This window comes from Camarhynchus parvulus, chromosome 2, assembly GCF_901933205.1.
Source record: "Camarhynchus parvulus chromosome 2, STF_HiC, whole genome shotgun sequence".
Lineage (NCBI taxonomy): Eukaryota > Metazoa > Chordata > Aves > Passeriformes > Thraupidae > Camarhynchus > Camarhynchus parvulus.
In genome coordinates this window covers 3215153-3238901 of record NC_044572.1, presented here as the reverse complement: position 1 = coordinate 3238901, position 23749 = coordinate 3215153, and positions in this window count along the sequence as shown.

Sequence of the window (23749 nt, the reverse complement as noted above, 5' to 3'; positions counted from 1 at the left end):
CCATCCCTGGGTGTGTTTAACAAAGCCTGGATGTGGCACTGGGTGCCAGGGTTGAGTTGAGCTGTTGGGGCTGGGTTGGACTCGATGATCTTGAAGGTCTCTTCCAACCTGGTCATTCTGTGAATTCTGTGAGTTAACAAAGCCACAAAGCCCTCGAAGGGGAACTGTGTGGTGGAAATGACCCTTGGAAAAACTCAGGGACAAGGAGCATGAAATCATAGAATAGTTTGGGTTGGAAGGGACATTAAAACTCTTTTTCCATCCCTTTCATGGGCAGGGACACCTTCCACTATCCCAGGGTGCTCCAAGTTCAGCCTGGCCTTAGACACTTCCAGGGATCCAGGGGTAGCCACAGCTTTTCTGGGAAGCAGTTCCAGGGTCTCACCGCCCTCAAAGGGAAGAATTTCTCCCCCTAACTTCAGTCTAAACCTCCTTTCTTTAAGTTTAAAGCCATTTTCCCTTGTCCTATCACTGCATTTAAGCTTTTAAATCGTAATTCTAAAATTTGAACTAGAAGTTATTCAAATCCCACCAGCAAGATAATTTAAATTTACATGTCAAAAGCAAAAGAAGGAGAGGATCTTGGAAGAATTAACTGACAGACTGAAACATCTTGTTGAGCTGCAGCAGAGTCAGAAAAGAATGAAAATGCAGAAGGAGCATATTAGTGAAACAGATTGCTTAACCTGGGAGAGACTCTTTAACATCATAATAAAATATCGCATATATTCTCCATCAACTGGCTTTAATTCTTGGGATTTCAGGAGTACCATTAAAACAAGTTTTACAATAATACTTCTGGGACTCTGAAGTACTGTAAAATAAATTAAGAAATAGAGGAAAGTCAGAGCAATATTTATTGCTCCTTTGCTGTCAAGAATTAAGGGCTGTATGAGACCATCTGTCAAGAAGAAAAAAATGAACAGACATAAGCACGGCCTCCAGTAATGTTATGTGGGAGACAAAACAGCAGATGAAAAGCTCAGAACTCCTCCTCAGCAGTGTTTTGAAGAGCAGGCCAGTTCCAGCAGCCAGCAGGGCTCTCGGGGAGAGAGGCAGCTCCAGTTACCCTCAGCCCCTTTGCCCCATGAGCAAGGATCCCCTCTAGGCCTGGGTGACCAAAGCAGCCTTTGTGATAAATCAGTGATTCAGCTCCCTCTGGCATGGCCAGACAGTTCAGCCATTCCTGCCTCACCTCCCATGCGATTATGAAAGGCAGGAATATTTTTTTTCCCATCATTATAAGGCTGATAATAAATCTCATGTGGAGATCAGCTGTCTCCTGTGGGAGGGACCTCACAATGGGGCAGAGGAAGGACTCTGGCTCCTCTCCCTAAAAAGTGACAGGAACAACATGTGAGTGTCCATAACTCCCATTTCCATCTCCTTGCACCTCTGGTGGTGAGGAGGCAGAGCTGGGAAGGAGAGAGGGATGGGAGGAAGATATTTTTATGATTTATTTTACTTCTCACTATTCCACTCTGAGTTTTTTGATAATAAATTCCATTAACATCCCTGACTTTGAGTCTGCTTTGCCTAGGACTGCATTTGGTGACTGATGTGTCTCTGTCCTTATCCCAGCTCATGAACCTTTTATCTCCCCAGCCCACTAAGAGAGGGGAGGCTCAGAGCGGCTTGGCTGCTCATCCAGCCAGTGTCAACCCACCACAGTATTAACAACAAAGAATTAATTTAATAATAATAATAATAAACTGCACATTTCAAAGCTCAGACTTCTGCAGAGGCCTCAGGAAGTCCTGTTTGTGGAGCTCTCCAAAAGATCTCATGCAAGGGGTACAGCATCCCGCAGGAGCTGCTTGGCTTGCACAAGGAATGAGCCAGGATGTATTTGCTACATGGGAGGCACTGACAGGGTCCCAGGTGCCATTTCTCCTTCCTGCAGCAATCCAAAATGTTCTTCTCCTGAAATCCAAAATGGTCATCTGCTGCAATCCAAAAATGTCCTTCGCAGCAATCCAAAATGTTCTCCAGAAAACCAAAATGTTCTTCTGCAGCAATCCAAAATGTTCTTCTCCAGCAAACCAAAATATCCTTTTGCTGCAATCCAAAATGTTCTCCAGCAATGCAAAATGTCCTTCTGCTGCAATGCAAAATATTCTCCAGCAATCCAAAATGTTCTCCAGCAATCCAAAACTTTCATCTGTAGCAACCCAAAATGTTCTTCTGCTGCAATCCAAAAAGTCCTTCTGCAGCAAAGGTGGCAGGGCAAGTGTAGGAAGTTGCCTTTTCCTCCTGCACATCTTTTTGCAGAGTTCCTATCTGCAAATGGGAAATTGATGCCACCTCTTAGCAGGGGGATGCATATTCAGGGAATTCCTGCTGTTCCTGCCATTCCTCACCAGGAGTTCCTTGGAGAAATTGGAGGAAAAAGAACTTATTAAAGGAATATTCAAAATCAGAAGGCCCTGAAGTGTTAATGTACAAGTTATAGTGTCAGTTATAATCTGATGTGGCAACTGTTAAGCAGGATGAATGTTCCGAAGGAAAAAATCCTCAAAACCCCCATTCCAAAAACTCAGAATTTACTGTAGGTGTTATATCAGCAAGAATTGAGGATTGCACGGTAAGATCACTTTCTCCAGTCTTTATCAGCTTGAAAACGTTTTAATCCTTCCTGACACTGATGGAAAGAGACAAATTGTGCCTCTGAGGTTGAATTGCACAGCATGAGTGGCAAGGAGCAGGCTACACCGAGATGTCTCTCCCCTTCAAAGGAGATAAATAAATAAGTAGACAAATAAATGAATAAATAAAAAGCCTGCAGGCAATTTCATATTTCATTTGAAGGGACACCACTCAATACCTCTCTTGGAGTGACCCTGAGGAAACGTGAATTTCTCCCACACCAAATTTAGGGTCTCTTTGGTCAGTGTCATCACAAAACACTTTGTGCCTTAGAACCCTTCTCCAGGGCTGCAAACCTCACTCCTCCTTGGCCCTGGGACTTTAATCTCAGACCTTTCAGCCCAGCAGGGATTGGGGAATCATTAAATTTCTCCAAGGCTTGGATATCAGCATCATGATGAAGACCAGACTGCAGGGGAGACATGAGACTCCACTGTGGCAATTTAAGTGGGATGGTTGGATCTGAAACCTCAAAAACTCGAGCTGTCTCTTCACAGGCTGCATCTGGATGTCTTTGGGTATGTGGCAAATATTTTGACCCAAATATCTGAAATTTAACAGGTTTGTAAACTAAAGATAAATGGAACTCTCACCAAACCATTCTGCGGTTGATTTTATTTGTTTTTCTTTTGCTAGATGATCATCATGTCTGTCCAAACAAAATGCAGTCACTTCTTTCTCCCAACATCTATCAAACTCCTCAGGAACAGAAGGTGACATTTTATTTTGGATGAAAACACATACTTGTGTAAGCTCAGAGACTGCTGTTAAAAAATAGAACTTAAACCTTTATTTAAAACCTTAAATAAATAAACTCTTCCAACAGTAACAAAAGCAATGACATTTTCTTCACTGCTAAGATTAATAATTTCTTTGTGTACTTTTAAGACAACTTTTCAGTGCTGGCACTGAGATCCCAAGGGATTCACAGAATTTATTTAAGACAATGAGAATGAGTTTCATTGAAAGTCCACCAAAATCAATTAAATGTTGTCAGCTTTTAATCAAAAATAGTGCGGCCAGCAGGAGCAGGGAAGTGATTGTCCCTGGTGGGGCCACACCTCCAATCCTGGGGTCATTTTAGGGCCCCCTGATATAAGAAGGACATTGAGGGGCTGGGAAGGGAAGGGAGAGGATGTCCAGGGAAGGGAATGGGGCTGGGAATTCACAGAATTCCCAGAATGACCAGGTTGGAAGAGACCTTCAAGGTCATTGAGTCCAACCCAGCCCCAACAGCTCAACTCAACCCTGGCACCCAGTGCCACATCCAGGCTTTGTTAAACACACCCAGGGATGGAGACTCCACCACCTCCCTGAGCAGCCATTCCAGAACTTTATCGCTCTTTCTATAAAAACTTTTTCGTGATATCCAACCTGTGGTGATTCCAGTTGTGGGTTTCTCTGGGTCTGGATTGAAGGCACTGGAGATGTTATTTCATGTTCACACTCAGGTGTTTATTATTTCTTATCAGTAAAACAGTCTCACTGCTGGGAGTTCAGCAGCTTTTCATTAGAAGGCACAAAATGACCAACAATCTCTTGTTCCAAGGGCTTTTCAGACTAAACTATCCAATGAAGAACTGACACCTGGATTATTTTCCCTTTTAACCCAATAACTGATCCCACAGAGCTGCAATGGGGACTTTTCTGCCCAATTACAAAATGCCACCCAAACCCATGGAGAAGGAGGAAGAAGAAGCATGAAGAAGAAACCCAGGATGACACCCTGTGCCCTCCATCTTGCTTCCATCCACAACACACTAAAAATCCCAAAACCTCAATTTCTCACCCAGTGACACACCTACACTGCTCTCTATAATCTATTTCACACTTTTGTGGATTCCAGTCTGTCTTGAAGTCTGGGAAACTTTCTCCATGAATGAGGGTCAGAGTCAGTGCTCCCCAGAGCAGACAGAGAAATATTCCCAGTGCCCTGAGTTTCCACACCAGCCTAAACTTCCCTTGGTGCAGCTCAAGGCTGTATGCTCTGGTTGTGTCAGTGCTGCTGCAGAAAGAGCCCAGCCCCAGCTGAGCACAGGCACCTTTCAGGAGCTGCACAGAGTGCTGGGGGCAGCCCTGAGTCTCCTTTTCTCCAGGCTGAGCACCCCCAGCTCCCTCAGGGGTTCCTCACAGGGTTTGTGTTCCCAGCCCCTCTCCAGCCTCGTTGTCCCCTCTGGATGTGCTCAGTGTCCCATGGTCCTTCCCAAGCTGAGGGAATGAGGCTGCAGCACCACTCTGATGAGGCTGAGGGAGTTGCCCAAGCAGGAATTCCTTATCCACCACCTCAGGAAAACATAAAAGAGAAACCCTTTGTCCCTTCTGCCCTTATGCACCTCAGCCTGCATCACTCAGGTGCTGCACCTTCCAGCCTAACCAAAAGCCAGCTTCTCCATAGGGAATTTTGGCAGCCCTGATTTCATGCATGCCTGGCTATTCCTTCTCCAGGAGCTGATTAGAAAGGCAGATTAAAGAACCAGACTCGGCAGGTGTAGTTCTTTCACCATGGCAGAACTCTCGCCCTTTCTAATTTGTCTCAGATCAGTTCTGCCCCAGGCTGGAGTTTCCACAAGGAAAATATTTTCTTCTCAAGGTGCTTCATTTTATTCCTCATTTTAGGAATACAGGCATTTACAGGAAACACCACATGTATATTTTTTGTCTGGAGTTCCCTCATACTAATTCTTACTGATGGGTGAGCAGGAATTATACTCTTCACTCTTGGGTTTAGGTTGTAAGAAATAAGAGATCTTATTTTCACCTCATCAGTTTCTGTATTGTAAACTTTTATGGGTTTACAAATTGTGTCAAAAAACCTATCCTATTCCTCTGGAAACCTGTGATCTGTGTCATGATTAATGGCAATAAATAAATGAAACTAAATAAATAAATTTGGTCATGAAAGGAGTAATTTGTGCTTTCAACAAGCAATTCTCAGTTAACAATAGTCTGTGATGTCACAATGTAATCCAGAGTGAGTGGCCCTGCCATTAAGATACAATCAGCATAATAACCAACAAAACACAATTTGATCAAATATTTATAATAATATTCAAAAGTCACATAGCAAAAAATGGACCAAAAAGCATTCAGAAAATAGAAAACATTTTAAATGACTGGTATGTTCTTTAATGTGTTTATTTAAAAGAGAAATCATGACAAATCAACAATCTTTCTCTCTTGATCATGCAAAAATTGCCTTGATTAGCAGTTATTTAATGAGAATAAAAGTGAAGGTTATAACCAAAAGAATATCAAGGATAAAGCAGAAACAGAATATGAATTTAAAATAACTTTTGTAATCCACATTCTTGGATGAAAATGCCTTTTTTGAACAATGTGAATCTAGCTACCAATTGGAACAGCTATTTTTGGGATATGAGGGACTTCAGGCATGCAAAAAAGAAAATACTTCCAGGGGTTTTTGCATTAATTTAGGTTTTTTTGGTGTTTTTTTCCCCCACATAAAAAATTACTAATTCAACAGGAGTTAATTTAGGAAGCACCAATAACTTTTGCTATGCAGAAAATTAGATGAGATGCCTTTTTTTTTTAATTTAATAATCTGTAAAAAGATTTTGCTACACACACACAGAGTGTTTGAAATTGCCAAGCACATGAAATAACTGCAATTCAATTCAGAAAAAAAGCGCTTTTTCCAGCGCTTCCTGAGGCTGGGGAATGAGAGCTCAGACTAACATATGTTATCTGTCACACTTCTGGCGTGTCAGATTCCTACACCCAGCACAGGATCCAGCACGTGTGTGCTTGGGAGCAGAGGAGAAATTCTGCTGTGACAGATTTACAAGCTGCTCCTCTTCCCCAACTGCATCCCTGGTGATTCAAAGCACTGGGAAGACAGTGGGAAATTAAATTATTGCCCAGATCTGCCCAGACTGACGCTAAGAGGAATATTAAGAATAGACTCACCCTGCAGACCATGCAATCAAACCCAAAAATAATTATAAAAATCTTGGTTGGATGAATTATGCCTTCTCTAGACAGCAGCTGTGCACAGTCTCACCTGATTTTAAAACTTCAGAAAAGAGGATCTTTACATTTTCACAGTACCTACATGTGCTACCAAAATATCCTGTGAAATCCATCTGGAATTCTGCCCCAGAGTGTCCAGAGCATAGAAGATGCTGACCTTGCCCATCCTGTTTAATCATCCATCAGAACCTTCCCTCCAGAGGAAGGTGTCCCTGCCCATGGCAGGGCTTTGGAACAAAATAATCTTTTAGGTCCCTTCCAACCCAAACCATTCTGGAATTCTGTGATTTCTGTGAAAAGTGATGGGGAAATTCCTGGTGCCCAGTCTGAATTTCTCTCCTACCTTTTCTTCTGGGACTGAGTACAGGGGGAACCCTAGTTGCATTCCCATCCTACCTTTGTTTGCCAAGTGGCTGTGCCTTGTTCCTCTTGGTTTATAATTATGCCAGATCCTGGCATCTGTGCCAGGGCTTTGTCCCTTTGTTCTGCTGCATCTGCTGAAGCTCTCTCAAAACTCAGAGCTCTTCTTCCACTCAGTGTGGAGTTTTAACTTCTTTTTGCCAAGGTCAGGATTAAATGTGTGAGATGGTATTTCATGCTGGTACTCAGATGTTTATCAGTTTTTATCTATGTCACAGTCTCACAAACCCTGAGTTCTGCAGCACTTCACTCTAACAAACTAAAAATGGAGCCCCATCTGTCTTTACAAGGCCTTTTAATGATAAACTGTCCAATTAGGAAATTACACCTCAATTATTTTAACCCAATAACCAACCACCCATGGCTGCAATGGGGACTTTTTTATCCAATTACACAAAACCACCCAAACCCATGGAGAAGAAGGTGAAGAAAAAGGACCAGCCTTCACCTCAAAACCTCCATCTTGCTTTATATCTATTACTGAATTCTAAACCCTTAAACCCTAAGTTTCCCACCCTGTGATATTACATGTCACCATGATATTTCTGAAAAACCCTCTTTGCCCAGGATTTTCTCCTGGGAAGCTGAGAAGCCTCCGAGAGAAATGTAAACAATAATTTTCTGATTCGCTTCTCCCTGTTTTGCTGCTTTGGAATGTGTTTGGAGATTGTTTACCAACACGTGAATGTTTGATTGGTTCCATGTGAATTGTTTTAACTTAATGGCCAATCATAGTCAGCTGTGTTGGGACTCTGGAAGGAGTCACAGATTTTTACTCTTCATTCTTGTTATGCCTTCTGATGTATCCTTTCTCTTTCTTTAATATAATTTTAGTATACCATTCTTTTAATAAAATATAATAAAATAATAAATCAGCCTTCTGAGATCATGGAGTCAGATTCTCGTCTCTCACCTCATCCTGGGGACCCTCACAGACACCACAATTACTACACCCTTCTATTCAAACTCCACACCCACAATCCCAGTTCTCTCATTCCATTTTGGAAGGTTCTCCACGGCCTCAGGTCAATGCAGTGTTCTCTTGGGGGTCAGTGCCTGGCAGCACAGAAATCTGAAATTCTCAGCAGCCAGGGTTCCAACAGCTCAGCACCTAGAACACTCTCATCCACACACAAATCCTACTGATGGAAAATTGTTGCTGCTATAAGTAGGAAAACCCATGGATAGCTGCAATATTTCTTATTTAAGCTGCTCCAGGCCCTGAAGTCACTCCTCCTTAGCACTCTTGATTTAAATCCAGTTTTTAAATTAAAACCTGTTTAGATATTGGTTTTAAATCATATAAAATGCCAGACTTTGGCACAGCCAGGTTATGTCCAAACTGAGGCCATCCAGATCTATTTTCCTGGGTTTCCAGCCCCTGTTTGCTCAGCATGAGGAAATGCCAGGGTATTTAATTCTGTGATAAAAAGCCTGCCACAGGTATTCGCAATAACAATTAGGGTGGAGGCCTAGCAGGGCTCGCAGCAAGTTCCTATGTGAATGTTCTCTGTCAATATTTGTCCATGTGTGGAGTCATACTATACCCTATTATCCCAGTTCTGGGAAAGTTTTAAGGTCATTAGGGTGATTTTAAGAAAAATGTAATAATTCAAAGGTCGGGGGAAAAATAAGAGGAAATCGAACATTTCATAGAAACTGGAAATTTCATCTCTCCTGGTTGCTTCTCAAGAGAGGTATTTTCCCTTTTCAATCCCTAATGGGTCCCTGGTGCCCAGGGATGAATGTTACCAGGATGGGGAATGCTAACACCACCAGTTCCAGCAGTTAGTCCTCAAAATTGCCTCTTCCTGTTTGTGCTCCAAGTGTTCAGTCCTTGACCTTTTTGTACAAAGCAAATAAGAGCCATTATTTTCAAATTTATCAGTGTTGCCATAGTTACTAAACTGTGTATGTGCCAGCTAATATTTTAAAGATATGAATAACAAATATCTATTGCATGTTTTGCAGAGTTTGCCATTATCATGACAATAAATTCACATGCCATAGAGAATAGTCATGCTGCAAGTTGTAGATAGGAATGATTTAAATTCATGGTTATTTTATGGTTTTTGGGTGGGGAACAGCACTGGAAGAGGTGAAACAGAACTTTATAAGTGTTTTCTGCAATCAAGACTGAGAAATGACCATCTCCATGGAAGTGATCACAAACTGCCAATTGGGGAGACAGGGACAAGGGGGATTATCCTCCTAAATTAAGTGTGAAAGGACAATAAAATCAGGTGTTCAAATAGTCCCTATACCCAGGAGTTACACATGTGGAAACAGGGATTGGAGACCTCAACAAGCTGCTTGAGCAACCCAAGTGGACGCTAAGAGTTACCCTGGAGACCCTTTGAGAAACCTGAGTGAAGAGAAGAAAAAGGGATTTTCCATGTGGTGAAAATACAGACCTTTTAAAACCTTTCAAGCACCTGGGGACATGCTGAGAATTTCAGACTTTCTGTGCTGCCAGGCACTGACCCCCAAGAGAACACTGCATTGACCTGAGGCCGTGGAGAAGCTTCCAAAATGGAATGAGAGAACTGGGATTGTGGGTGTGGAGTTTGGATAGAAGTGTGTGAGATCACAGGGATGGGAAACTCGGAGCTTAAGGGTTTAGAATACAGTAATGGATATAAAGCAGGATTGAGGTTTTAGGGTGGAGGTTGGTCCTTCTTCACTTCTTCTTCTTCTTCTTCTTTACCTTCTTCTCCTTCTTCACCTTCGTTTCCACGGGTTTGGGTGGTTTTGTGTAATTGGATAAAAAAGTCCCCATTGCAGGGCATGGGTGGTTGGTTATTGGGTTAAAAGTAAAAATAATTGAGGTGTCATTTCTTAATTGGACAGTTGATCCTTCAAAGGCCTTGTAAAGAAAGATAGCAATTTTGTGCCTTATTAATGAAATACTACAGAACTCTCTGCTTGTGAGAGTGTGACATAGATAAGAAGTAATAAACACCTGAGTCTGAACAGGAAACATTGTCTCAAACTCTTCAATCCCAATCATGACAGAAGAAAAAGAAGCCAAGAACTACCAGGGTTCTTCTGTTCTGAATTATGTCCTGCCTCCTATTTCATAGTAGCTGCCCCCTTTCATGGCCTCCCTCTGCATAAACATGGGTGGATATAGCTCTGCATAATGTATTTACCCCTTACATGCACGTAAGAAAATAAACAAATAAACATCTGTCTCTGCTTGCTCAGAGCATCACATTGTACCTGCCATTTCCTGGTGGAATTCTTTGGAAATTCAACATTTTTACCAGCCTGGTTTTTCCATACTCCAGACCACACATTGCATGTTATAATTTTGCAATCATCATATTGCAATTTATAATTTTGGTTTAAAAGAGGCAGTTTAACTCTTCATAACTTTGTGGTTTCCTCCCAGCATTTTGTCACAGCTGTTGAGTCTTATCTTCTTTTTGCCGAGGTCAGGATTAACTGTGTGAGAAGGTATTTCTTGTTGGGACTCAGATGTTTATCAGTTCTTATCTCTGTCACACTCTCACAAACCCTGAGCTCTGCAGCACTTCACTCTCACAAACTAAACATGGAGCCCCATCTCTCTCTCTACAAGGCCTTGGAAGGATCAACTGACCAATTAAGAAATGACACCTCAATTATTTTCACTTTTAACCCAATAACCAACCACCCATGGCTGCAATGGGGACTTTTTTATGCAATTACACAAAACCACCCAAACCCATGGGGAAGAGGGTGAAGAAGTAAGTGAAGAAGAAGGTGAAGAAGGAGAAGAAGGTAAAGAAGGAGAAGAAGGTGAAGAAGAAGGACCAGTCTCCACCCTAAAATCTGCATCTTGCTTTATATTTACTGATGTATTCTAAACCCTTAAACTCTGAGTTTCCCACCCTGTGATCTCACACACTTCTATCCAAACTCCACACCCACAATCCCAGTTCTATCATTCCATTTTGGAAGCTTCTCCATGGCCTCAGGTCAATGCAGTGTTCTCTTGGGGGTCAGTGCCTGGCAGCACAGAAATCTGAAATTCTCAGCAGCCAGGGTTCCAATCACAGCCATCTCCACTTCTCCCAGGTACTTGCTGGGGGTTCTTTACACTCCAGCTGCTCTCTGGATGTCAAAGCATTCCTGATTTCTTTGTAATGTAGACAAGGAGAACTCTATAGACTGCAACTCCATCATTTTCCAATAGTTCAACAAAGGAGTATTTATTGTGTTGATTTTCTGTAACAGCACTTACGACTTGTGCAAACTCTGTGGAGCAAAGTTTCCTTGGCAGCTGAGGCATGGTAAGATAAAATTTGATCCTGTTGCTGGCTGGAGCTGTTCCTTTTCCACAAAATTTATTTTGGGACTGAGTGAACTAAGAGATAACAATTTTTGATTGCAAAAAATCAAAATCATTGTGTGTGCATGTATGTCATTTTAATTGTATTTTATATATACACTATTGCATTGCTTTATGGATTTAGTGATTTTTTTAAGTAGTGTTTCAACTAAAGGATAATGGCTAGTGTTTCTCTGTAAGGAATTGAAATTACATCAGAGTGCAATTTTAGATGCTGCTAGAGGTAATGGGAAGGCTGACAGAAATTCCATCTTCCATTTCCATGCCATACACCCAATCCATTCTGTAGAACATGGGAAGCAACTTTCAGGGAAGGATAAGCAGTCCTGAAAACTGAATTTCTCCTGGCACAGAGGCCCTTGCAGCTGCCACCACCACCGGCATCCCTTGCCAGGTGATTTGGGGAGGACTGGAGATGTGCTTCATCATGACCATGATGGTCAAGGGAGGTGTATTTCAAAATTGCTTTCCAGCTTTCACAGGTACCATAATCAGATCAGGGCAGCAGAGAAATAATTTATTTCATTTATGAACAGAGAAAAACACTCAGAGCTCCCCCAGCTAGGCAAAATCACTCCAGTCCCACACAGCTCCGTCCAGAGCAGTTTATATGACAAAGGCTGGACAAAGAAAAGCTGATAGATAATCTCAGTGAAAAAAGGGATTTGAAGATACTCTTTAAAAGTTGCTACATCATGATTTCAGATGTTACACTTTATTGATTAGCAGTCAGGAAGTTGTTTGCTCATTCCTCCCACATCTCACAGACCTTCTGCACAGATGATCATTAAATGTGGTGTTTAATAGAATTAATGCCAGACCAATGCCTCCACACAGATCTCATGGTGTTTGGTTATTCACCCAGAGCATCAATAACCCAGCCAGATCAAGGACAGCCATCAGAGTGAAATAAGGGCAGAGGGACAGGCTTCAAAAGGAGATTTAACTTCTGTGCTTAATTATTCAAGTGGTTTAAAGTTAAAATTTGAAGAAAAGGGACCTGATTCCACTTAAACATTTCAGTGCAGCTCTTCTAGTTCTCAGATATTTTTGCTCTTTGGCTTTGGAAAAATTGCAAATTATCACTGACTTCAGGAATCTTCAGTGATGACATTTACAGCTGACCTTGTCACACTGAGTTCCTCTCATGGACTTATGGAGATGCAAATCACCTCATGTACATTTGGCACCTACATTTCTGTGAGGTGAGCTCTGCTTTCCAAGCTCCTTCTGCTCTCTGCTCACACAGAGGTGATCCAGGTAATAATCTCACAGGAGCTGTCACATCACTATCCTGGGAAGCTTCGCAGAATTCTCTGTTTGGTCAGATGAACCTTTTTCCTGTATCTTTAAATTACACCTCACCAAGTGAGGTTTGATAAATACAATCACAATTAATTGATTATTCTGTCCACTATTATTTTTTCTATCATGCCACATCTTTCTCTGAACTGCTTATTCTTTTATATGAATTTAAAAGTCACAGACATTTCCCTTTCAGTTGTTCCTTCTGGTATTTTGACCCCAGGAAATGAAGAAAATGAAGCTCTGAGTGTATAAAGTATTTTACCATAAATGTTGCATGAACTACCACCTTCTGGAGAAACCATCAAGGTTTGTCACATTTCTGTGTAACTGAATGTTGAGAACATTGTATTTTATTTTTATTTTTATTTTGATTTTGATTTTGATTTTGATTTTGATTTTGATTTTATAATTATTTTATTATTTTTATTTTCATTTTAATTTTCGTTTTTCTTATATTTTTATCTTCCCTTTTTTTTTTTAATTTGTATACATTGCGACAAATGAGAAAAATTTTCTGCACCTTGTTGTAGGCAAAATCCTGATCCTGCTGCTGGTTACACCTGTATTTAAGTGCACAAATCTGTGCATGACACCTGTGTCATGTGTTGTGCTTCTAATTCCCCCTTCTAGCACACAGAACACAACCATAGACTTTCCGCGTTTAAATTGGCAAGTGTTTTCCATTACTACCAAAAATAAAATATATTTGTAGATCATCATGTGCTGGATGAACCCAAGCAGAATTTCTGAGCATCCTACAATTTGCTCAGGACAGGGCTGCAGGATGCTCAGGAAACCAGAAGAGTTGGACAGCCTTCAGATTTCTCCCAAAGCAAGATACTAAGATTGGAAAACCAGCAATAATGTGCATTTCTAATGAAATAAAGACACGAGATACAAATTATGTGCCCCAACTTATTTATTTAATGTATCAGAAACGCATTTCACCTCTACACTGACCTGCCCTTGGCATAGGGAGGAGGTCAGAGGGTTTCAGAGGGAATTTCCCAGTTTCAGAAGGAGTTTCCCAGTTTCAGAGGGACCCTCAACAACCCCCTTTTTCCCTGTACACCTATTTTCCCCCAAATTCAGATGTTTATGGTTTAGAGCAAATAACCTGATGCAATTTTTCCAGTCATTGCAGAGATATAGATCCCTCAAAATGTGACTCATCTCCCTTTTTCTGCTTTAGGATGAGAGGATTTTAATCCTGGACTCTTGAATGTATGAAGTAGAAATTGAGGAAAGATAAATTAATATTAACAAGCTCAGGTGTAGCTCAGGCAGGCAGGAGGTGCCTCCTACACACAGAATGTTCCCTCCAAGATATGATTCAGTTTTCTCTTCCCTTTTTCTACTTCTTCCTTGTGTGTAGCAGGAGAAAAATGAGAGGTGTGGGAATGGTGATACACAAAGGCAGTGTGCTGCTTTTAAATAACTACACAGATAATGTAAGTGCATGAGGTAACACATTATCCTCTCGGCTGAGTGAAGATGATTGCAGCATTAAAATTTAATTAAATGCAACTGCTTGTAGTAAAGGGAGGGTAAATGACAGATCTGCTGTAACACAGTTCCTCTTTCTCCCTCTTGAAATGCACTAGCAGCTCCAGTAAATCTGGACAAGCAGTGATTTTTTAATATATATATATATATATTTATAGATGTTCTTTTCATGCTCTTTGTGTTGAATATTGATTCCAGGAGTAACCATTGTATTGCTTGTTTCTAACTGTTGGCAATTGAAGTAGCTTGACAAGGATGAAAGCTGGGAAAAACATGGTTCATTCAATTTTGCTTGCTGACCTACAAAACATGCTTAGCCCGGACAGACTTACAAGGGGACAATGATAATAATATAACATCCCTAAATACTCGTTTTATCAGGATGTTTACAACAGAATATAGGGGTGAGATGAATTTTAGAAGTCCATCCTCTGGGCTATTGGCTAGAAATGCTCCCTCCTGAGTTCTGCTCCAGCAATTCTTCACCCACTCCATCATTCTGTCCTTTTCAAACCCTGGCTGCTGAGAATTTCAGATTTTCTGTGCTGACAGACTCTGACCCCCAGAGAACACTGCATTGACCTGAGGCCGTGGAGAAGCTTCCAAAATGGAATGAGAGAACTGGGATTGTGGGTGTGGAGTTTGGATAGAAGTGTGTGAGATCACAGGGTGGGAAACTCAGAGTTTAAGGGTTTAGAATACAAGATGGAGGTTTTAGGGCAGAGGCTGGTCCTTCTTCTTCACCTTCTTCTCCACCTTCTTCTTCACCTTCTCCATGGGTTTGGGTGGTTTTGTGTAATTGGATAAAAAGTCCCCATTGCAGCCATGGGCGGTTGGTTATTGGGTTAAAAGTGAAAATAATTGAGGTGTCATTTCTTAATTGGACAGCTGATCCTTCAAAGGCCTTGTAGAGAGAGAGATGGGGCTCCATGTTTAGTTTGTGAGAGTGAAGTGCTGCAGAACTCAGGGTTTGTGAGAGTGTGACAGAGATAAGAACTGATAAACATCTGAGTCCCAACAAGATATATCATCTCACACATTTAATCCTGACCAAGGCAAAAAAGAAGATAAAAACTCAACACTATCCCTCTATGCTTTAAGTAACAAACAGCACCTCTGGATGTGTTTAAGTTCCCTTGCACTTGTGATGTTGAAGTTCTGCTCTCTGCCCTCTGCTCACATCACACCACAGAGACACGAGATATTTTATACTGATTTTCATCCAGCTTGTTGCAAATGTTACAGATTCTGCAGTGCTGGTCAGAGCTGAAATGTGGAGGGGATGGGTTGAACTGGTGCCTAAAGAGGCTGACCTAGAACAGAGGCTAGACAGAGTTAAAGGAATAAAGTAGGGATTTATTAAAAGGCCTTCAAAGGATTCACCTTGGGCAGTAGAAGGCTCTACCCAAGAAGGATGGCAAGTCTTGAGTTTTCACATTTTTATATGAAAAAAATGTGGTCCATTTGGTCCATTTCCATATTGGGGTTAATTGTCCAATTAGAGCTCCAGGTTATGCAGTTCCATCCTCCAGTTTGCTCTCCTCAATTCCCTGTTGTTTATTTTTTGGGCCTGAAGCTGCAACGGTGTCCTGGGTTCTGGGGCTGGAGAAGGATTGTTTTGTGTGACTGAACTGTGAGGAGAACTTGCTAACACTTTATATGAAGTTCAGAGTTATATACCAGTGCAGTACAGAATCTGGAAAACATAAAAGCTAAAACTTAAGGCATCAACACCAGGTACAGAAACCTCAGAACCACAGAGGGGTGGGAACATCCCTGCAGGACCCCACTGCGGAGCTGTGGGAGAACATGGTGGCAAAGGAGCACATTGAGGACTCTTCACTGCCCTTTGCTCAATAGATTGAGCATCTTCAGCATGCAAATTTCTCATTTCCTCCTGATCACAGAATCCTTGGGGTTGGAATTTCCTATGAAGATCACCCAGTCCAACCCCCTACCAAGGCAGGTGACACAGGAATCAAGGTGGGTTTGGGGTGTCTGCAGAGAGGGACACTCCCTGAAATCCCTGGACAGCCTGTGGGGACTCCAGCTTGAGGACAAAGCTCAGCTTACCTCAGGTTACCCCCTGTTATGGGGGATAATTGGGATTGGGTGAAGAGTAACTCCCATGCTACACGTGGATTTGACTTTGCTCTGGTGGGAAAGGATTTGACTGCTGAAGGGGAAACCTCTGGATGAAACACAAGGCTGGGGCACCCAGCACCCTAAAATCTCCACAGTGGTTTCTTTATTGTTAGAAGAACCCAGCCAGAGTCTTGGGAAACTTCTTTAGGTTGAACTTATTTTGACACTGCAAGTTATGAAAATGAGGATATGAAATGGAAAACTGGACGCACTCAACCACCAAAAGAAGATAATTTTGAACAGTGTTTAGTCTAAACATTAAAGGAATAGTTGCTGCTGGCACTTAGGCCATTCATCCACCCTGGAATATCACAACCTTCCTTTTAAACCCACTCTGGAATATAAACTGCGTCCAAAGGCAGGGAGAACTGCAATGGTGAAGAGAAGCAGTCGTCTATACAAGGACTGGGTTTTTAAGCGGCATCAAAACATCACCTAAATAAAGGTTTAACAGCAGAGACCCCTGAAATCCCTGGACAGCCTGTGGGGACTCCAGCTTGAGGACAAAGCTCAGCTTACCTCAAGATGGCTGTTTTGGAGTGTAATTGAGATTGGGTGAAGAGTAACTCCAGTGTTACACGTGGATTTGACTTTGCTCTGGTGGGAAAGGATCAGGCTGCTGAAGGGGAAACCTCTGGATGAAACACAAGGCTGGGGCACCCAGCACCCTAAAATCTCCACAGTGGTTTCTTTATTGTTAGAAGAACCCACCCAGAGTCTTGGGAAACTTCTTCAGGTCGAACTTATTTTGACACTGCAAGTTATGAAAATGAGGATATGAAATGGAAAACTGGACGCGCTCAACCACCAAAAGAAGATAATTTTGATCAGTGTTTAGTCTAAGCAAGAGCCAGGAGTTCATATTTTCCTAACAGAAGTAGCATTAAAGGAATAGTTGCTGCTTGCACTTAGGCCATCCATCCACCCTGGAATATCACAACCTTCCTTTTAAACCCACTCTGGAATATAAACTATCTCCACAGGCAGGGAGAACTGCAGTGGTGAAGAGAAGCAGGCGTTTATACAAGGATGTCACAATACGACACGAAATGAACGACACTCACGCGCTGAGATGTCCAAGGCAAAAAAAGGTGTGTTTATTTCCAGACCTCGATATTTATAGAATTCCAAAAGTGACCATGGATTGGAGGATGAAATTGCCACCTCTCCAATCACACTGGTCAAACCAACAGTCCGTCAATTCTCTCCTCCTCCAGAAAGGAATGCAAAACAATCATTATTTACATGAAAAGTGCGCGAGAAACTCCAGTGCAAAAATGTAAACATCAGAAGGCTTAGAAGAATTTTAGGTGAACAGGGAGACACAAGGACTGGGTTTTTAAGCTGCATCAAAAGACCAACCTAAGCAAAGGTTTAACAGCAGAGATTCCTCTCATCCCATTCCCGTTCATCAAATCCTTTCTGCTTATATCTCGTTAGCCACAGAGCCCTGCATGGAATGGTTTGGATCCACTTGGAGTTTAGGGATAAGTCACCATCCTGACTGCCCAACCAGGGCACTGCCTATGTGCAAAGATCCTTTTAAAATTCATGGGAACTTCAGTCAGGCAAGGAATATTAAAAGAGCCACCAAGGTATCCCTGTGTTCACTGGTAAGTCTCTGCATGAAGGAAAGAATAAGTGAAATAAAGCAAAAAAGGCACATGGCAGTGTAGCAGTTAAAAAAAAAAGACTATAAATTCTAAGACTACTGGACTTATCAACTTATAAAAGTAGTGGGGGGTTATTTTTTTTCTTTTTTTTTTTCCAAGTAGCTTCTAAAATATTCCAGATCTTCTTGGAATCCTGTGGACTGTGTAACCAATGGATAAGCATGTGTTTGGGAAAGTGAAGGACTTTCCTGACAACTTTAAGACTTTTAAGAGACATATTCCTGGAACTATTAAATGGTTAAATGAACTTTTAAAATTATTTTCTTAGTGAAAGACATTTTTCAGTCCTGAACCTTATTCTCCCAGGGCTCTAGACGTTGAGAATGGGACATTAGCATGATTTCTCAGAACAATAATACTTTGTCATTCTCCATTAATTCAAAAGGATGCTGATCCTTGTGCAGAAGGAGTAGTTCTAACAGGATATTAATATTAGAGCTTTTTTTTTTCCTAAGGGAATTTTTTTCCTTTTTTTTTCCTGTGTCAATGCTGCAGGTCTGTCCTGCTCAAGCACTCTGAGTCTGGTGTTTAAGACATATAAATCTCCAGTTGTTCTCTAGTTTTTTTTTTGTATTGAAATCAAAGGGCAGGGTAACCTGAACAAGTTTCTCTAGCTATGAACTAAATATTTGGAGTTCCCAAGCAGCCAGGCTGACCCCAGTGTGCCCCTATGTAATTCTGCTCTTCCCTCAAGTCTGCCTGGAATTCTGCCTGTTCCCTGATCCAGTAGGGCAAAATTCTGTTCTGTCCTGAATCATCTTTTCTTGGTTGAAACAGGTTAAGGAGCACTCAGAGAACCAGAAAAAGAGCTGGGGGTAGGAAAATCTCCAGAAGCCATACCTGACATCCCTGCTGATAAAGGGATCATGGGAACCCCAATCCAACTGTGAAAATTGCATGTGGAGAAAACCCCACCAATCCCTGGCATTTACATCAATTCTGTCTTTCCAAACACATCTTTTCTCACATGATTTTATATATAAATTATTCATGGGAATTCTGAAATTCAAAGTGCATTTCCTTCCTTTACTCTCTTCCAAGTCTTGAGCTTCGTTCTGTTTTCCAGTTCCTTCATCCTTTTAGCCAGAAAGGTCCCAGAATATTTGTTCTGGAGAAAAATACCAAACACTGCTGCAATTCCCAGCATTTTGTGTCTCTTGGCTCATAATTACTTTCAGTGCATTGATTGTAGTCCCTGGAATTGCTGGTGTGCATGACACAGCTTTTATAGCCAACATTTTTTTTTTTTTTTTACCTTTAGGCAGCCTCTAAAACCAGGCAGTGAGGATTTCACTACACAGATTTTTGGATAATTAAAAAGGTGATTAAATAGAGAGCAGCTGCAGTAGATGTATTTAGAGTGCTTCCACTATTTTCTTTGTGAAAATTTCCTAGAAAAGTTGCATTAAAATCTCATTTTCTTAAAATACCACTTTACTTTTGCCTCTGCACTCTGCAGCTTCTGATTGAGAACATAATTAGGTATTTATATTTGCCAGTATCAGTCATGTTAATCATCCACCTCACCCCATCAGGTTTATTTAGAGTACATTCATCTTTTGCTCTCCCAAAAATCAAAATCTGCACCTGCACTGCCATTTCTGTCAGATGGCTTTGATTCTTTAATGAACAATTTAAATTCAGCTGTTTTCTGTAATTTGTAAACTTATTGGGCAATGCAGAGAAGGATGAACTCTTTTAGCAGCTGACCAGTTCATTATTCCCAGAAAATAAATAAGGACATTTGGCAAGTGGAGAAGGAAAGCAACACAGACTGAAAACCTCAAACTACTACTGATTTGTTGGCACAAAATAGACGAGGATTTTTCAGATTTACTAAAGATTCTAGGAAAGATTTTTGGCCTGTTCCTTGTTACTGATTATTGTCTGTGTCAGACTGATGGGTTCCAGACATTCTCTTCCATCTTATACAGTTAGAGATGGGCAAGATTTTCTTTGGCAGAGAGTAAAATGACAGGAAAATATATTTGGAAGAGGGGTGACACTCAGACAGTTTCCTTAATTGTCTAAAAAAAAGTGAAGGAAGTGTGAAATACTTATTAAAAGTCAAATATTAACTTTTTGAGAGCAAAACGATGCTCTTTGGTTTTAAAGCCTTTATTTATTTAGAAACATATTGTTAATGAAAAAGGGGTTAAATGCTGCCTTTTAAACATTCCATTTGAAGCTGTGTGCTTCATTCTGGATTAACTCCAGCTGCTATTCCAGGGCTTTATTTTTATTTTGTTTGTTTCACAACAAAACATAAATCAAGGCTGTTCCTTCTTTGCTCTGCAGACAGGACAGATTAATGACTGGGGGAAAAAAAATACTGCAAAAATTTGGAAGAGATTTAGGAGCTGGAGCAATGAACTGGACAAACTGAGAGGTGCCTGCCTATTTATAACATCTCCAGTGGGGGTGTTTGCTGAAACAGTCACCCTGCTCTGCCTTTGCAGCCAGCAGGGGTCAAATCATTATAAATAAAAATGTGTTACAGAGCTGGACGTCTCTCACAGCATCATTGAACATCTTCTCCCATTTCCCCCTCAGTGAGTGCAAAGGGAACTGAGAAGAATTCTGAGGCTGGAGAAGGGTTTATTACCCGAATGTGAAGGTGGGATGTTGCTTCCACAATTCCTTCCAGCTGCCAAACAAGCAGGGACAAATAAAAGAGAGGAATTTCCAATGAAACCGCAGGTGGCATCTGTGGTGTTGTTGCTTTTTAGGATAGAAGAAATAAGGAGCAAAAGAAGATGTGAGTTAATAAACAGGCTGGGAGAGGAGAGGAGAGGAGAGGAGAGGAGAGGAGAGGAGAGGAGAGGAGAGGAGGAGAGGAGAGGAGAGGAGAGGGAGAGGAGAGGAGAGGGGGAGGAGAGGAGAGGAGAGGAGAGGAGAGGAGAGGAGGAGAGGAGAGGAGAGAGAGGAGAGGAGAGGAGAGGAGAGGAGAGGAGAGGAGAGGAGAGGGGGGAGGAGAGAGAGGAGAGGAGAGGAGAGGAGAGGGAGGAGAGAGGAGGGAGAGGAGGGAGAGGAGGAGAGGAGAGGAGAGGAGAGGAGAGGAGAGGAGAGGAGAGGAGAGGAGAGGAGAGGAGAGGAGAGGAGAGGGGGGAAAGGAAAAAGGAAAAAGAAAGGAAAAGGGAAAGAAAAAAGGAAGGAAAGGAAAAGGAAAATGGAAAATGGAAAAAGGAAAATGGGGAAAAAAGAAAGGAAAAAAAAGGGAAGGAAAGAAAAAAGGAAAGGGAAAATAGAAAAAGGAAGATGGAAAAAAGGGAAGGGAAGGGAAAAGGGAAAGAAAATGAGACAGGGAGACCTCAGAGCCCCTTCCAGGGCCTAAAGAGGCTCCAGGAGAGCTGGAAAGGGTCTTGGGACAAGGGATGGAGAGATAGGACAAGGGGGAATGGCTTCAAACTGAAGGAGGACAGGGTTAGATGGGATATTGAGAAGAAATTCTTCCCTGTGAGGGTGGGCAGGCCCTGGCACAGGGTGCCCAGAGAAGCTGGGGCTACCCCTGGATCCCTGGAAGTGTCCAAGGCCAGGTTGGACAGGGCTTGGAGCAACCTGGGACAGCGGAAAATGTCCCTGCCATGGCAGGGGCAGAATAAAATGATTTTGAACACCCTTCCAACCCAAACCATTCCACCATCCTGTGAAACTCTGCCTTGGGCACTGCGCAGTAAGAAGGAAGGAAACTCACTGGAAACACAAAAGCAATTCTGAGAAAAAGATTTTGCTTTTTAAGTGCTTTGCTGTCTGATTGCCTCAACTGCCTTGAAAAATGTTATGGGAACCTGGCTCCATGAGGTAGAAATGATTCATTCAGGAAAAGACAAATCTCTGTAATTAATGGGGAAATAAATTTTACAAGAAATCTTCCATCTTCTCTTGTGCAAGAGTCTGGAATGGTCAACTGATGGGTTTTTATAAGACAAGTGTTATAGTTCACAGTGAGTTTAAAGACAAAACCTTGATTCCAGGGGATATAAATGTATTTTCAGGAACAGTTTAAATGCTGGTATTTTATGGGCTAAATACATCAGAATGAGTCACTCTGAAGATATTAGTTTGGGCAGACAGTGACTCAGAACTATTTGGTTATTTTTTAATTTCTATTGTAAGTTGGCCCTTAAACATCTCCAGTGGGGAAATGTTTAATAATTGATAGCAAGTTCTAAAAATTAAATATTAATTCCATCCTGTTTCTGAGCATTGTGCACATAATTGGACACTATGCATATGTATGTTAAAGTTATAAAATGTATTTACTTCCTGGATTTTTGCAGCTGATGTCACCTCACTTTTAATAGAACACTCACATAGTTAACCCTAAATCTGCTATTCTCCTTCTTTTATGTCTCTGTATATGTATAATAATTCCTTTTATTTTCTTTTTTAGATCTAATCCGTATATACCTCTTTTTCGGGTAATGCTATTTCACAAGAAATCCCCTTGGATTTCTACTGGACAATTAATCAAGTTGAGCTTGTACATCCACATTTACAGGAATAGCACCAAGAGATCTGAGTGTTGTATGGGTTAGCAAAGCTTCATTTGTTCCAAGAAAATACCTGCTTTGATTTGAATAATCCCATAAAATGAACTGGATCACCTTTTTTCTAGAATTCTATGTATTCAAAAGCATTTTTACTATTTTTGAGATTCTGAAATGCCTTCCAGAAAAGAAATCTGCCATTTTTTTTGGAGCGCCAGAATGTTTGTTTTCTGTTTGTGCATTTTGAATGTCTTTTATCCAGCAACAGTTGGACACCTCCAGCTCTGAAGTCATTCTCCTGATCTTCCTTCCAATCACAGCAAATAAAAATAAGCAGAAGTGTTTTACCATTGTATGTGGCATCTGTAGATAAAAGTGTTATCAGAAAAAAGGAACTATCTGCATAACTATCTGCATTCTCTTCTTTGAGAATTAAAAAATAAAGTTGATCTCAACAGGAATAAATGCAACACTTTGTCAGAGTGAGATACCGAGTCTCAGAATTCTCCAAATGTCATAAATTACAGACACACATCAGCAATTTTGTTCTCAGACCCAAAGGCTCAAATATGTCAAAGTTAAGCATTTATTCAGATCTGTTTTTTAAAATTCCCCGTGTAATCAATAGAGCATTGCTAATATTTTCAGACAGAAATTTAACATTCAAAACTGCCAAAAAAATCACCTTTTGGAGATGCCTCCCTCTCTTATCTATGCAGAAAACCTAACACAGATGATTTTTATGAACCACCTGGCTTCTACATGACTTTCTTTTCCTGGGCTCATAAATTCCTACAAAACTCTTTGCAAATATGAAATTCAGAACATTTCCAGTGTTCTCTTAATAGATTATAATAGATCTCTTTTGCAACATTCTCTAAACCTCCTGACATGCTGTGTCACCCATCCACAGTTTATACAATAACTGTTAAAAACTTCAACAGTTTATAAAATACTGAACAATTGTTACTGGATGCTCTAGTTATTATTTTACTTGGAATTTTATTCTGACAGACAAACTCTTAAATAATTAAACTTTAAAATGAGAGAGTGGTTATTAAGAGTGCTTAGTCACTTAAATGAATTATTGCATGGTGGATTTATGCCTTCACTTAGAATTTTATGGCTGTGGAAATTATGTTGTAGCTGCTTTTGTGTCAGCTGGGCAAAGAGAAGAGAAATTGCTGGAGTTTCCTTGTTTGAGTTATGAAAAGGACTAAACAAGACATTTCAGT